This window comes from Megascapheus bottae, chromosome Y, assembly GCF_031878675.1.
Source record: "Megascapheus bottae isolate mThoBot1 chromosome Y, mThoBot2.hap1, whole genome shotgun sequence".
Classification (NCBI taxonomy): Eukaryota; Metazoa; Chordata; class Mammalia; order Rodentia; family Geomyidae; genus Megascapheus; species Megascapheus bottae.
In genome coordinates, this window is record NC_143548.1 from 8,716,409 (window position 1) to 8,728,366 (window position 11,958).

The 11,958-nt window shown below is 44.1% G+C and overlaps 1 pseudogene; it reads right to left on the reverse strand.

The window, feature by feature from the left end:
* Nucleotides 1-9,519: 9,519 nt before the first annotated feature.
* On the reverse strand, nt 9,520-11,118 carry LOC150040286 (testis-specific Y-encoded protein 9-like; annotated as a pseudogene).
* Between the last annotated feature and the right edge of the window lie 840 nt (nt 11,119-11,958).

Below are 11,958 nucleotides of genomic sequence, written 5' to 3' on the forward strand. Positions count from 1 at the left end.
CTCACGATCTAATTGAAGAGCAAACTGGGACACAGGAGCATAATCCTTTTCTCAAGATCTCACAGGTAAAACAAGAGTCAGTGTACAGAATGCAGTCCATTATCCCTACAGTGCACTACACCCAAGGAAGCACCTCAGATGTTCTGACTCTATGACTGGTCAGAGACATTTGGAATACCTACATGTTAACCCCACGTCGCATTATTCTGCATATTTGTATAGAGGCTTTCCCTGCTGGACACTGACTGGTCCATCCACACCGGAAACTGCAATGGGGCACAGAGATCAAATGCTCTAGGAAGTGTTTTCTATATTGACCAACTGGCACTCATAACTTCTACCATCTCAGCTGCTGAGGAATCACAGCTGCCACTATTACATACCCATGACCTGTGCTTAGCCCTATCAAGCTCCTGTGCACATACTTTTCACATCATGTGTTTTGGAGAAGCCAGAATATATATTACAAATTAATAGTCCTCTGACTCATAAAGACCTGCTGAGCATTGTTTTATTCCCTCAGCCTGCATGACTCTTTCAAGCCATAGGTCTCAGGCCTTATTCTTAACTAAGAACTGCCAGGCAGGGCAGGGCAAGGCAGGGCCATTAACTTCAGGGCAGTACTGAGGCTCTGGGCATTGAAAATGTTTTTCCATGCTAGGAACTGAGACCAACAGGGAGAGAGGATAAGCCCCATCCCAGAACTCTGTAAGGAATGGTCCTGCTGAGCACCACAGTGTGAGAATCAAGAATGATAAAACTAAAGTCTCTGAAAGATGGAATCAAAACAGAGCATGTCTTCTTCACTTGTATCTCCAGGTGCTACACATACCACTTTTACCTCAACTGGGCATAAGCTCTTCCATTTTGTATAAGGCTTCTCTGAGCACGTAGCCTCTGGAGAGTTTGACTAGAGCTCTGTGTTTTGGGGGTTGCAGGAAGCACATAATCAGGAAGTTACTATGTTTCCACAGGTGAGTGCTTATGTGATCATCCAGGTGAATATCGCAGTCTTCCTGGATAAGTCTGCACGCCTACATTATTTTGGAGTGTTTCCAGTTCAGCAGGTCTGCTACTTAAAGAGGGACAATATAGAGCAGAGAAATGACTTGCTGAAGAAAGGCCTCCTTACTGCCCTTTTGTAACCTCTCAGTTTTCAGTGAGGAACTAGCTTCAGAAGCTATCACCTTCATATTTCAGTTCCTTCAAGCAATGTCTTTCATGAATTACTTATATGTTGTGATGATCGTAGACATAGAGGTAATGAAGATGTGCTGTGAAGTAAAAGTGGTACTGCATCGTAAGAATCGGCATTGCCAGGAGTTTCCCAGAACAGCAAAAGCCCTGAAGGTATATTGTACTGGACTGTACTGTTTCAAGAGCACTTGGAGTAGCCCTGGCCTTGTGGTCCTTTTGTGATTACTGGTCCAGGATGCTTTGGCTTCTGCCAAGAAGCACCTGTTCTGGGAGAGTGGAATCGCTGCAGTATGGCAGGTGCAGAAGTAGTGGGAGGCAATTTAGAAAGGTGATGGTTAAAAATCCATCTTGGATATTGGAGCACCTGAAGGTGCCTGCTGAAGGTGGGAGGATTGGGGACAATGCATAGAACCAGAATAGAACCCATTAAAAATTCTCACGCAGTACTACAGTTCTCTGGGAACCATTTTCAGTATTTTTATTAAGTGAGGGATAAATTGGAGTTTTTTGGGTGGTGTGAGGCAGTTAGGGTGTTTTATCACCTGTGTGATGCTGCGTTGCCAAGTGAAATTCTTGTAAAGTTCTGTGTAGTATCCGACTATGGCCCAATATCCTAATATCCAGAGAAGCTTAAAAGTTAAACTTTGGAAACAACAAGAACCTAATTAATGAACAGACTAAAGAGGTAAAGAGAAGGAAGAAGAAAGAATTAAAAATTGACACTAGAGCCTATCACCAGGTTCACACCGCTAATCGTAACTACTCAGGAGGCTGAGATCTGAGGATCATGGTTCAAAGCCAGCCTGGGCAATAAAGTCTGTGAGACTCTTAGCACCAGGAGTGGCCCTGTGGCTCAAGTGGTAGAGCACTGCAGAGCCTGGGGACAGAGCCTAGGTGCAGAGTTCAAGACCCATGACTGACAAAATAATAATAATTGCCAATAGACACCTGAAGAAGTGATCAACATCTCTCACCAGAAAGAAAATGCAAATCAAAACACCACTCAGATTATATTTCAACCACATCTGAATAGCCATAATCAAGAAAACAAACAATAAGAGACGCTGGTGAAGATATGCAGCCAGAAGGAAACCCTAGTTTGGGAATACACACTTGTTCAACTATTCTGAAAGCAGTGTGGAGATTTCCCCAAAGGAACTAAATTGTGGGATCCAGCAGTTCCACTCCTAGGCATTTACCCCAAAACAAATTGCAAACCAGGATACAGTAGTCATTAGCAGAACTGTGTTTACTGTAGCACTTGTCACCATAGCCAAGTTATAAAATCAACCCAGAGGCTATTCAACAGATCAGAAAAGATGGTATGTGTACACAGCAGAAATTTACTCATCTATTGGAAGGCATTCCTATTGTACCATTTGTAAAGAAATGGAAAGATTGGGGGGGAAAATTGGGTTGAGTGAAGTAAGTCCAGGCCCAGAGAGACAAAAGATGCATGGGTGGAAGCTGGCTAGAGTTAGCTTATAAACTTATGAGTAAATGTGTTGGAAGGTACACAAGTATTCACAAAAACCATATTTCAGTTATAAGCTGAAATATGATAGACTCAAGGGAGACCTCAAAAGGTTCAGTTACTTAGAAATCAAAGAGAAAGCCCAACAACTAACTGCCAACTAATGGGTACTTGCAAGAGGTGGGATGGGGTTAAGGGAGCAGGGGTAGAAGAATGAAGAGGAGAAGGTGGAGTTGGGGAAAAGAATGCATTCGATATACATACTACAAAATCAAGAATAAGGGAAGGGGTGGGTAGAGTGGATAGGGTGACATGGAGCCAGATGCATTGTATTTGTAAACTGTTTGCTAAATAACCACTACTGTGTACAACTATTTAAAGATATTAAGACAAGTTAATTTTAACAATTAAGTACAGAGTGGTGGCTACCCCATGAGATTCTCACTTCAATGTTTACTACTCATTAAAATTATGTGGTTCCATGTGGAGAACAACGGGCAATATGTAGGTATGATCTGTGCCCATGAGATATCCAAATATTAGGAAAATACAATGTGATCGCTAGGTGATACCACACAATGAGGCACCAACACTTGCAATGCAAGCCTTACATACATTACATTTTAAATTAGCAACATAATGGATTAATGAGTTTCTTTATCAAAGAGCAGTAGTTCTCCATTACCCAAAGCCACTGGGTATTGGAGAATTCAGCCCTCGCTAGAATGTCATGCTTACACTAGGTGCAGAGGAAATAGTCATCTACAATTCTTTTTTTATTCAACAATATATTTACTCCATATAACTCTCTACTAATTCCATAAACAAAATTATACGTTCATTTTGAAGGAACTGAATAAAAATCACCTTTACCTATTTTTACTTAGTCTGAGTACTAAGTCGTGACCTATTTTTTTTCACTAGTTTATATGAAAGAAGGAAGTACAATGGTCAATTAATATATTAATAATGACTAAAATTCTAGGAAAATAGATTAATTGCAAATTCTGTAATAAATTAGAAAGCTGGCAATTCAGCTCTACAGGACTGGAGCCAGGTGGCATTTGTAAGATTCGGTGTGAATGTTGTTCCAGGGTTTGGGTGTGGGTTGATAGTTCTTTGCATGATTGGATGCCCAAGCTCTTGATGGTGCTTTGAAGCCTGGAGAGGTGCAGGCAGACCAGTGAAAGGTCCACAGGCCATTAAGAGTCCAGCACGGGGCAGTGGTTAAGGCCTGATCATGGCCTTTCAATTTCTCCCAGGATGGCTGCTGTAGGGATCAGCTCAGTTTTTCCCTGATGCCTACTGTGCGATCTGCTCACTTGTCTGCATGTCACCTGCCATGCAGACTGAGGCCCTTGGAAGCCAGTGCGGTGCCATCTGAGTCCCCAGAAACAGGAGTGAACTCACTATCCCTCTCTTTTTCCTAAGGACCAGGCAAGTCACAACAGTGACAGAAGTCGAGCTGCCGGCTTAGATGAAAATAAAGGGATTTGTTATTCCACTGAAAAGACTTTCGTGCCTTTGTATTTAATCTGTATTTAATTCTGGCTTCTTCTATGACTAAATAAGAAAAATAAAATAAAATAAAACTACTTGCCATTGATTTCCATGGAACCTGCTCCACTTAATCTGGTGTTCCCTAGTTTTCCTCCATCTGAAATCATCCTTAACTGACCTTTAGAACCTACCATTTTACCCTCTTCTTTGGATCCTTTTTACCCCTTTCTCATTGCTCCCTCATTGTTCAACCTCCCCACATACTAGTGAATCTCCTACCTTAACCCATTTCATCTCCTACCCCTGTCCTCTCACTCATTAATTTTCCTGGATACCTAAATATCAACCGGTAACAAGGCAACCTGAACAACATCTGTGTTTTCTTATTTCTTTGTTTTGTGCTGTTTGTTTTCCATGGGTGATGTTTACTGTCTTCAGTTTTCAGCTACTGTGTGCCCTTATCTAAGTCAGTTTGCCTGCTTGTCTTTCTTCTCAATCATGCTTCCAATTTGTTCCTTTCCACTCCTTCCTCCTCTCTCACCTGCTGTGTGTGTGTGCACCTTCCCGTTTTGTTCATCTCAGCTTCACCATGAATCATGAGGGCTCTAGCTTTATATATGAATTAATATTTCCATACAGTTTTAACTAAATGTACTATTAGAATGTTATAGAAACTAGATGTTGGGGTTTAACTGAAAGACATGTTTGATTGGAGGTATGCCCTTGAGGGGATATGAATTTCTTGATTAGCCACATAAAAACATTCCCATGCATGCACACAACATGTGGTCTCTCTCTCACTCTCTCTCTCTCTCACTCTCTCTCTCTCTCTCTCTCTCTCTTTCTCTCTCTCTCCCTTTCTCTCTCTCCCTCTCTCTCTTTCTCTCTCTCACTCACTCTGTCTCTCTCTTCCTGTGTCTCCCTGCCCCCTGTACATTTGCTTGCAGACTAAAACAACATTTTTCTTGACCAAGAGCTTCCACATAATGTTCATATTCAGCACAATTGTATAAAAAATGATGATAGTGAATCACATATATATACATATGCATATACATATACATATACATATGCATATACACATTCGATATTCCATTCACCCGTGACATGCTGTGTAGTCAGCTTCAGGACAATGGTGAGTTTCTCTTGACCAAAAAATTCAAGATAGGAACTTTCCCAGCTGTTTCTCCTGATAATTACTAAGAAATTTGTGTGGAATTGTGTCTGCTTATTTATTGTATTTATATTTAATGTTCTGAAATTGGTCAGGAGACTTTCAGGTGGCTGCATATAAGATCAGGTCAGAATCTGCAGTCACTGAGAACTTGACAACTTGTTTCTATATCATGATGAAATTTCTTTATTTTCTCTAGTGGTTCAGGCCAGGATATTTTTGAAAATATTGAATGAAGATGTGAAAGTGGGAATGATTGACAGTGAGTAAAAGTTTTCTTCTCTTTTCCTTATTACAGGCTAGCTTATAGTTTAATACAACTAGGCCCATTTTACCACTCAAGTTATTTATTTTTTAAAACTCATAAACGCATACTGAATTTCATCAGACAACATTCCTAAATCTATTCAGGGATAATGTGCATGAACATTATAAAAGCTCAAGAAGAGATGTATTCACTACCTTACTTGTGTAACTGTAACCTCACTGAATATGACACTGATAATAAAATTAAAACCATAAAACAGAAACAGGATCAGAAAACCACTTAGAAACCTGAACCTGAAGAGTCTTCAACCATCAACCAGTGTAATTTCTGTATACATCAGGCCATATTAGGACATCAATAACACAGGGTTGGGCAATCACAGACAAAACAAACAGCACAGTGGCTGGTACAGCCACTGCACACCTGACTCTGTGCTTTTTGTAGAAAAAAAAACATTTCTGAGGGAAATCAAGCATACATTTGTAAATCCTAAGGAATTTTCAGCATATTGTGGTACTGAAGAATCAAACCCCGGCTTCATATATGCTAGGCAAGCCTTCTACCCCCAGGTCAAACTCCCAGCCCAGGTGAGCTTTCTTTAATGATGAAGCAAACACCATAAGCTGGTGATATTGTGTCCTGGGTGGTGCTGATCTTGCAGCATCATATTCAGCTGCCACCTCAAGGTTTAGGCAGACAAGAAAGAGGGAACCATTGGCCAGAAAGATACATAGCTGAAATGAAATATAATGGAATTGCCAGAGCACATGAAGGGGACATGCAGTGGGGAAAGCAGACCATGTCAATGAGTTGCCTAAAGGTTGTTCCAAGCAGGTGCCTGAAACTCCCTGAATGGAAGCTCATTTGACTCAATGACACACTTAGGTTTCTATGAGTAGCTATATCTACAGTTAAAGCTGGCATGGAGGTCCACATTGCATCTGGACCTCAGTGGATATGGGAGCAATTTCTGGGATCTGTGGCAAGACATACCTAGATGTATATTTCAGGATGCCAGAAAGCAGGGGGACCATGGCCTTGAAGATCAAATGGTGTGATGTGGCCATTATCACCAATACATGGACAAAACATTTGTGGGGCGTCTTGCTTTGCTTTCTGTTGCTGAATGTCCTCTTCATGGCTTCCATCAGCTCCATTATATTCACTTTAAGCTATTTATCTCTATAGGGGTGGCTGTTAAATATGATCTTCAGCTGTATATGGTGATGTATGTTTCTTCCTTGAAGAAGTTCCCCTGGGCTGTGAGTTTGACCTAGTGGTAGAGGGCTTGCCTAGCATTCATGAAGACATGGGTTCAATTCCTTGGTATCACATACATAGAAAAAAGCCAGAAGTAGTGGTCAAGTGGTGGAATTCTGGCCTTAAGAAAGACCAAGAGCCTAGGATCACAATAGAGGGAAGTAGGCAGCTCTGGCCATCTGCTCATACTCCTGGCACACTATCTTTGCTCTGAAGGCTGTTTGTAGATCCTCTTTTCCTGGCATCTGTGACTAGGGAAATCTCTTTACCAAGCTTCATTGGCTAAGTGTCTGACTAGACCTAAGAGAAAGGGTCAATTTTTTACATAGTCCCCATCTAGAAGTTCATGCTGCATCCAAGCATGGGAGTTTCCTCTGATTCCTAGGAAAGATTTCTCCTGTTCCTCTTCACCAGACTGGAATGTCGAGTACTAGCTCAATCACCCATCTCTCCAGGACAAAGTTTATATTTATATATTTTCCCTTTACTAGGGTCCCAAACTTACAGAAAAAAGTGATCCCTAAGGAAAGCAAGCTCAACCTCACAGCCAAAATGTGATTCCTTGGTCCTGAAATGTGCTTTGGTTGACTTGTGATCCAACCAAGTGTATGTACTTCCTTCAAGATGGTGATGTGTTGATGCTGTCATGCCTCTGTTTCTCCTGGGAGCTCGAGAGTGAAGCCACCAGATGAGCACATTTGCACCATCAATCTGATCTTCCAAGGTTGTTCTTGACACAACTCGTGGGGACAGAATTTCTGAGGCTGGATCTCTCTGAGAATCATCCCTAAAGAACTTGCTATTCATTCCTTATCAGTGGGGGATGGAGTGTAAAGCTTCCCTGACCTGTCCTGGATCTTCACCTGAGATCATCACTAAGGGCATGTGTTCAATCCCCTGCCATAATAAACTAGGGAAGAAAGCATGTACAGAGGACAGAGCTGTGGAAAAGGCCAGAGGTGGGGGATGACCAGCTGGCTGCTCAGAGAAGCAGGGGGTATCAGGACAGCTGAGAGAAAGAAGAGCCTTGAACACCAAGCATGGTAACATGAAGTGACAGGGCAGGCATGAGGAATCATTGGCCACGCTGAGGAAGGAGTCTTGTATTGGGAGAGGGAAAAAGCCAAGCCTTCATGGACTTCAACTTTACTGCCATTCCATGGCTTTTACCCGTTCTGCCAGTTCCCCTACCCCTCTTGCTGGTGTCATCTAGGCTTTTCTCACCCCACACAGGTGCTTACATTGTAAGCAGTTCTTCCTTATCCCCAAAGTGATAATCCAAGTCTTTGCGGAAGGTTTCTGTCGCTCCTCTGGCTGCTGTTGGCCATCCAGACAGCAGGGACATGGTCCTCTAGGTACCCCTGAAATGTTTTAGGACTTATATATGAAATTCAGAGACTATGGAGAAAGCACAGTTGGGATGGAAGCTAATGCTCCAGACCACAGTATCTAGCTATGCGTGTATACAGGTAGATGTCAGGGTTTCAACTTGGCTTACTTACTCCTAGCATAGACGTGGGTCAGGCTTCATACACTCAGGGTCATCAGTTGGAAAAGCTGCATATATTTTAGGACTAAATTCTATAGGTGGAATCTGGGTCCTGCTCAACTTCCCTTCAATTACAACAAGCCTCCAATCTAACTGCATTCTTTTCTGTCTCCACCCTCCCTTGTTCTGGGCCTGAAAGGGGCCAATTTGTGTCCCCAAACAGGACCTCAGCTAGAATTATGTCTCCTTCTTCCACTTGAATGGTATAGGCAGAGTCTATGACTGACTTTTAGAAAAAATCCATATACTCACAGGAGGCACTGGCTTGCTTTTTTACTCAATCAAGTCCTAAATATATTTGCACAGAGTCACAGACAAAATGACAGTACTGGTTTGTCCTGAAGTATCAGTTCCCATTTCTCCAGCCCTCTGGCTTTCTTTGGCTTATCTCAGCACCTCATGTGTGCTCGATGAATTTTCTGACTGCTACAGAATCTGAATCTGAAGAAGGGCTTTTGAAGAATGTATTTACTTGTGGATTCAGATATAATTTCATGCTCCATCATCTTCTGGTCACTGTCAAATGTACCCTAAAACACATGAAAAATACATATACATTATAACTGTAAACTTTAAAGTTGCTTTGGTTTTTAGGACATTGGCTAAAACATGCTAACTCCTTTCCAGATTTATGATCTCTTAAGTTTCCAGTTCCTTGACATAAGAACAATTCTTGATCATTCCTTCCCAACTACCATGCAGAGGACTAGATAAGAAAACTTACAAGACATGGTTTACCTCAACCAATATTATTCCTAGATACTGGTAGAAAGAAATCTCTGAGAGCAAAAACTCAGGAAGATGGAAAGAAGATTGGAAATGGAGTTTTCTCTTGTGGAATCATGTGCAGGGAGAGGGTATTAAAGATTCAGCCTGGCTTCTGCCTGAGTGTCTCTGGATCTTCAGCATGCTTCAAGTAGAATCAGCTCCGCCTTAAACTACTGTTTCACTGCTGTTCTTTCAAATTCCTGTTTCCTCTAGAGGCCCTGGATAGACTGGCTGTGGGCATTCCCATTTGGCCATAGCCCTTAGATATACAGGTGTGAAGTTAGCTTGTAATTACCGGACAAGATGGACTGCATATCTTAACTACCCAACTATTCATCCTTCCTTTCTGCTTCCTCTTCAGGTGCCTTCAATCTCTTGTAGTAGTACAAAGGTTTGAGCCACAGGTCTCTTCTGATGATCTGGCAATGAAACAGGGATGTCACATCAGGAATGAGACCCAACACCCCAGCAAGCCAGTGAACCAACCAAGGTCACCGATGGCTTGATTTAGTCTTTCTCGGATGCACCTCGGTGATCCTGTCTGAGCCGGCAAAATTATGATCAGTAAACCAGTTGAAGAAATTTGGGCTGGTGTTGTGGTGTCTCCGGACTATCAGCTTCAATTCTGTAATCCTGATGCCATTGAATGGGAGTGGAATAGATTGTCCTATATCCTGAAATACATGATAAGACTATCCATGTCATGTTGGATACTATCAATTCACCTTCTCTACCACACAGCCTGGGAGCCACTTCTTACCGGTGATCTCCACTAGGTATTCCTTAACAATCACTCCATTCTGGAAGTATGGGTTATTCCTGAAGATGAAGGTGATCTTGCAGGAGCTCCTGGGATGTCTGACTTCAAGAACCTAACAGAACAAAAGGCATAAATTAAAGGCACTTTTCTATGTAACCTCCAAGTCCCTATCTTGTAGAGAATTCTCTTCCCTGACAGTGTACATCCTTGAGGACTCACCTCCAAACTGGTCATGTACCTAAGCATGTCTTCATCTTGATTACTGATCATCACAGACAGATGGGGATGGTTCACAAACTGCCCAGGTCAAGGAGCCTTCATATGCTGTGGAATTACTTGGCATAATACTTGGCATATAGTAAACAGCAAGGGACCTGTGAGGCTAATGATCTCGTAGGAACTGCACTCTACCGTAGCTCCTCTTCCTATAGCTAGGGCTCTCCTAAAGGAGAAGGTAAGCCAGGACTGGGCAATTTGGGGACTGCCTGCACTGAGCTGTCATGGACTCTGGTCTCTGTGTGGAGAGGGCCAGATTTTAGGATCCGCTTCTGCCTAAATGTCTTCTAGCCCAGCACTGACTGATGACAGTGGTCACTCACACCCCCTTCACATAGCATGACTGCAAAGAAACATGTACTCCAAGTAGCAGTCTCTGTGACAACTTCCTTGAGCTACTCAGGATCCTTATAGCTTCCAGTACTCATTGTCCCCACAATCCATCCCTGTGCCACATACCAGCTTGTGATACCCATAATCCTTTTGTCTAGGGCCCACAGCAGTGTGATGTTCCACATCCTCAATCTCAAACACCAGGCCTTTTCCCTTTAGATCACAGACTGCCAGACAGTAAGTAAGGAGTAAATATGCCCAAGGATACAGTTTGGGCCCAGAAGTGAGGGATGTCCTGGATGCTGATACTTCTGCAATCCAGGAGAGGCTTTCGCCTCTTGCTGAGATTCTGCTTCAGGCGGTCATAGGCCCTGGTGGCTTGGCTATTCACTGGTCCCAGATCTAACTGAAGAGCCTGCAATTGCTCCAGTGGGTTCTGGAAAGTTGTAGGTGTGGGCTTGGATGACTCTGGCTTCCTCTCTTCCTGCTTCTGGTCCAAGTTCTCCAAGAGGTGGCCCTGCATCAGTCCCCTCTGCTCTTCTGTCTCCTCTTCAGCCATGTTGTCCTCTTGCTGCTGCAACTACCGCACAGACTCCTCAGTAAATATTTCCACCATTGCATGCTATCCAGCAGCAGAAGCAGCACAACCTCCACCCCCTTGGGTGGTGCTGTCTGCACCCAGGCCTCATCATGGCCAGGAGTTTGTACAGGGGATCCTGGGCCTGCCGTACCAGCAGTGTATGGTGAGGAGTTCTTGGAGGCTGGCACCTGAGTCACGTCGGCTGGCCCTGCTGTGCCTCCCTCTGTCCGCCCCTTCCCATTGCCAACTGCCCCCTTACCCTCAGGCATTGGCCCCCTCTCCTTCTTTCCCTCCATGTGCCGCCACCCTCATCTTTCCCTCCGTGTGTGCTGTTGAGCATCTTCCTCCTGACACGCTTTCTCTCTTCACCCTAAGACACAGGTCCTCCTTCTCCATGCCTGCCGCCTTCCCTGCCCCTTCCCGTGCACCACCTCCGTCATCAGGTGCAACATGCCTCTTTCCTCCTCCCTGCCGACCCTCCCACGCCCATTTCCCTGCCAGAGTGCTCGCTTCCCTCCCCAACCCCTAGTGGCTGTGGCCACCTCAGCTGACCCTTGCTGCCCTGCCCGCCTCCCTGCTCTGCCTCACGCCCCACCTTCCCCGCTACCGCGTGCCCTCTCCCTCTCCGACGCCCATCCCCCCCCACTGGCGCACCGCCACCCCTCCACACAGGGGTGACCCTGCTGTATTACCTGTTCCTGGGAAGTCCCCAATTCCCCTCCAGTCGCCATGCAGGCCTGCGGGTCCTCACCAGCAGCTGGTGAAATGAAGCAGGGCCTGCAGGCAACTCGCCTGCCCAGAGGCTCTCTGCCGGGGGCG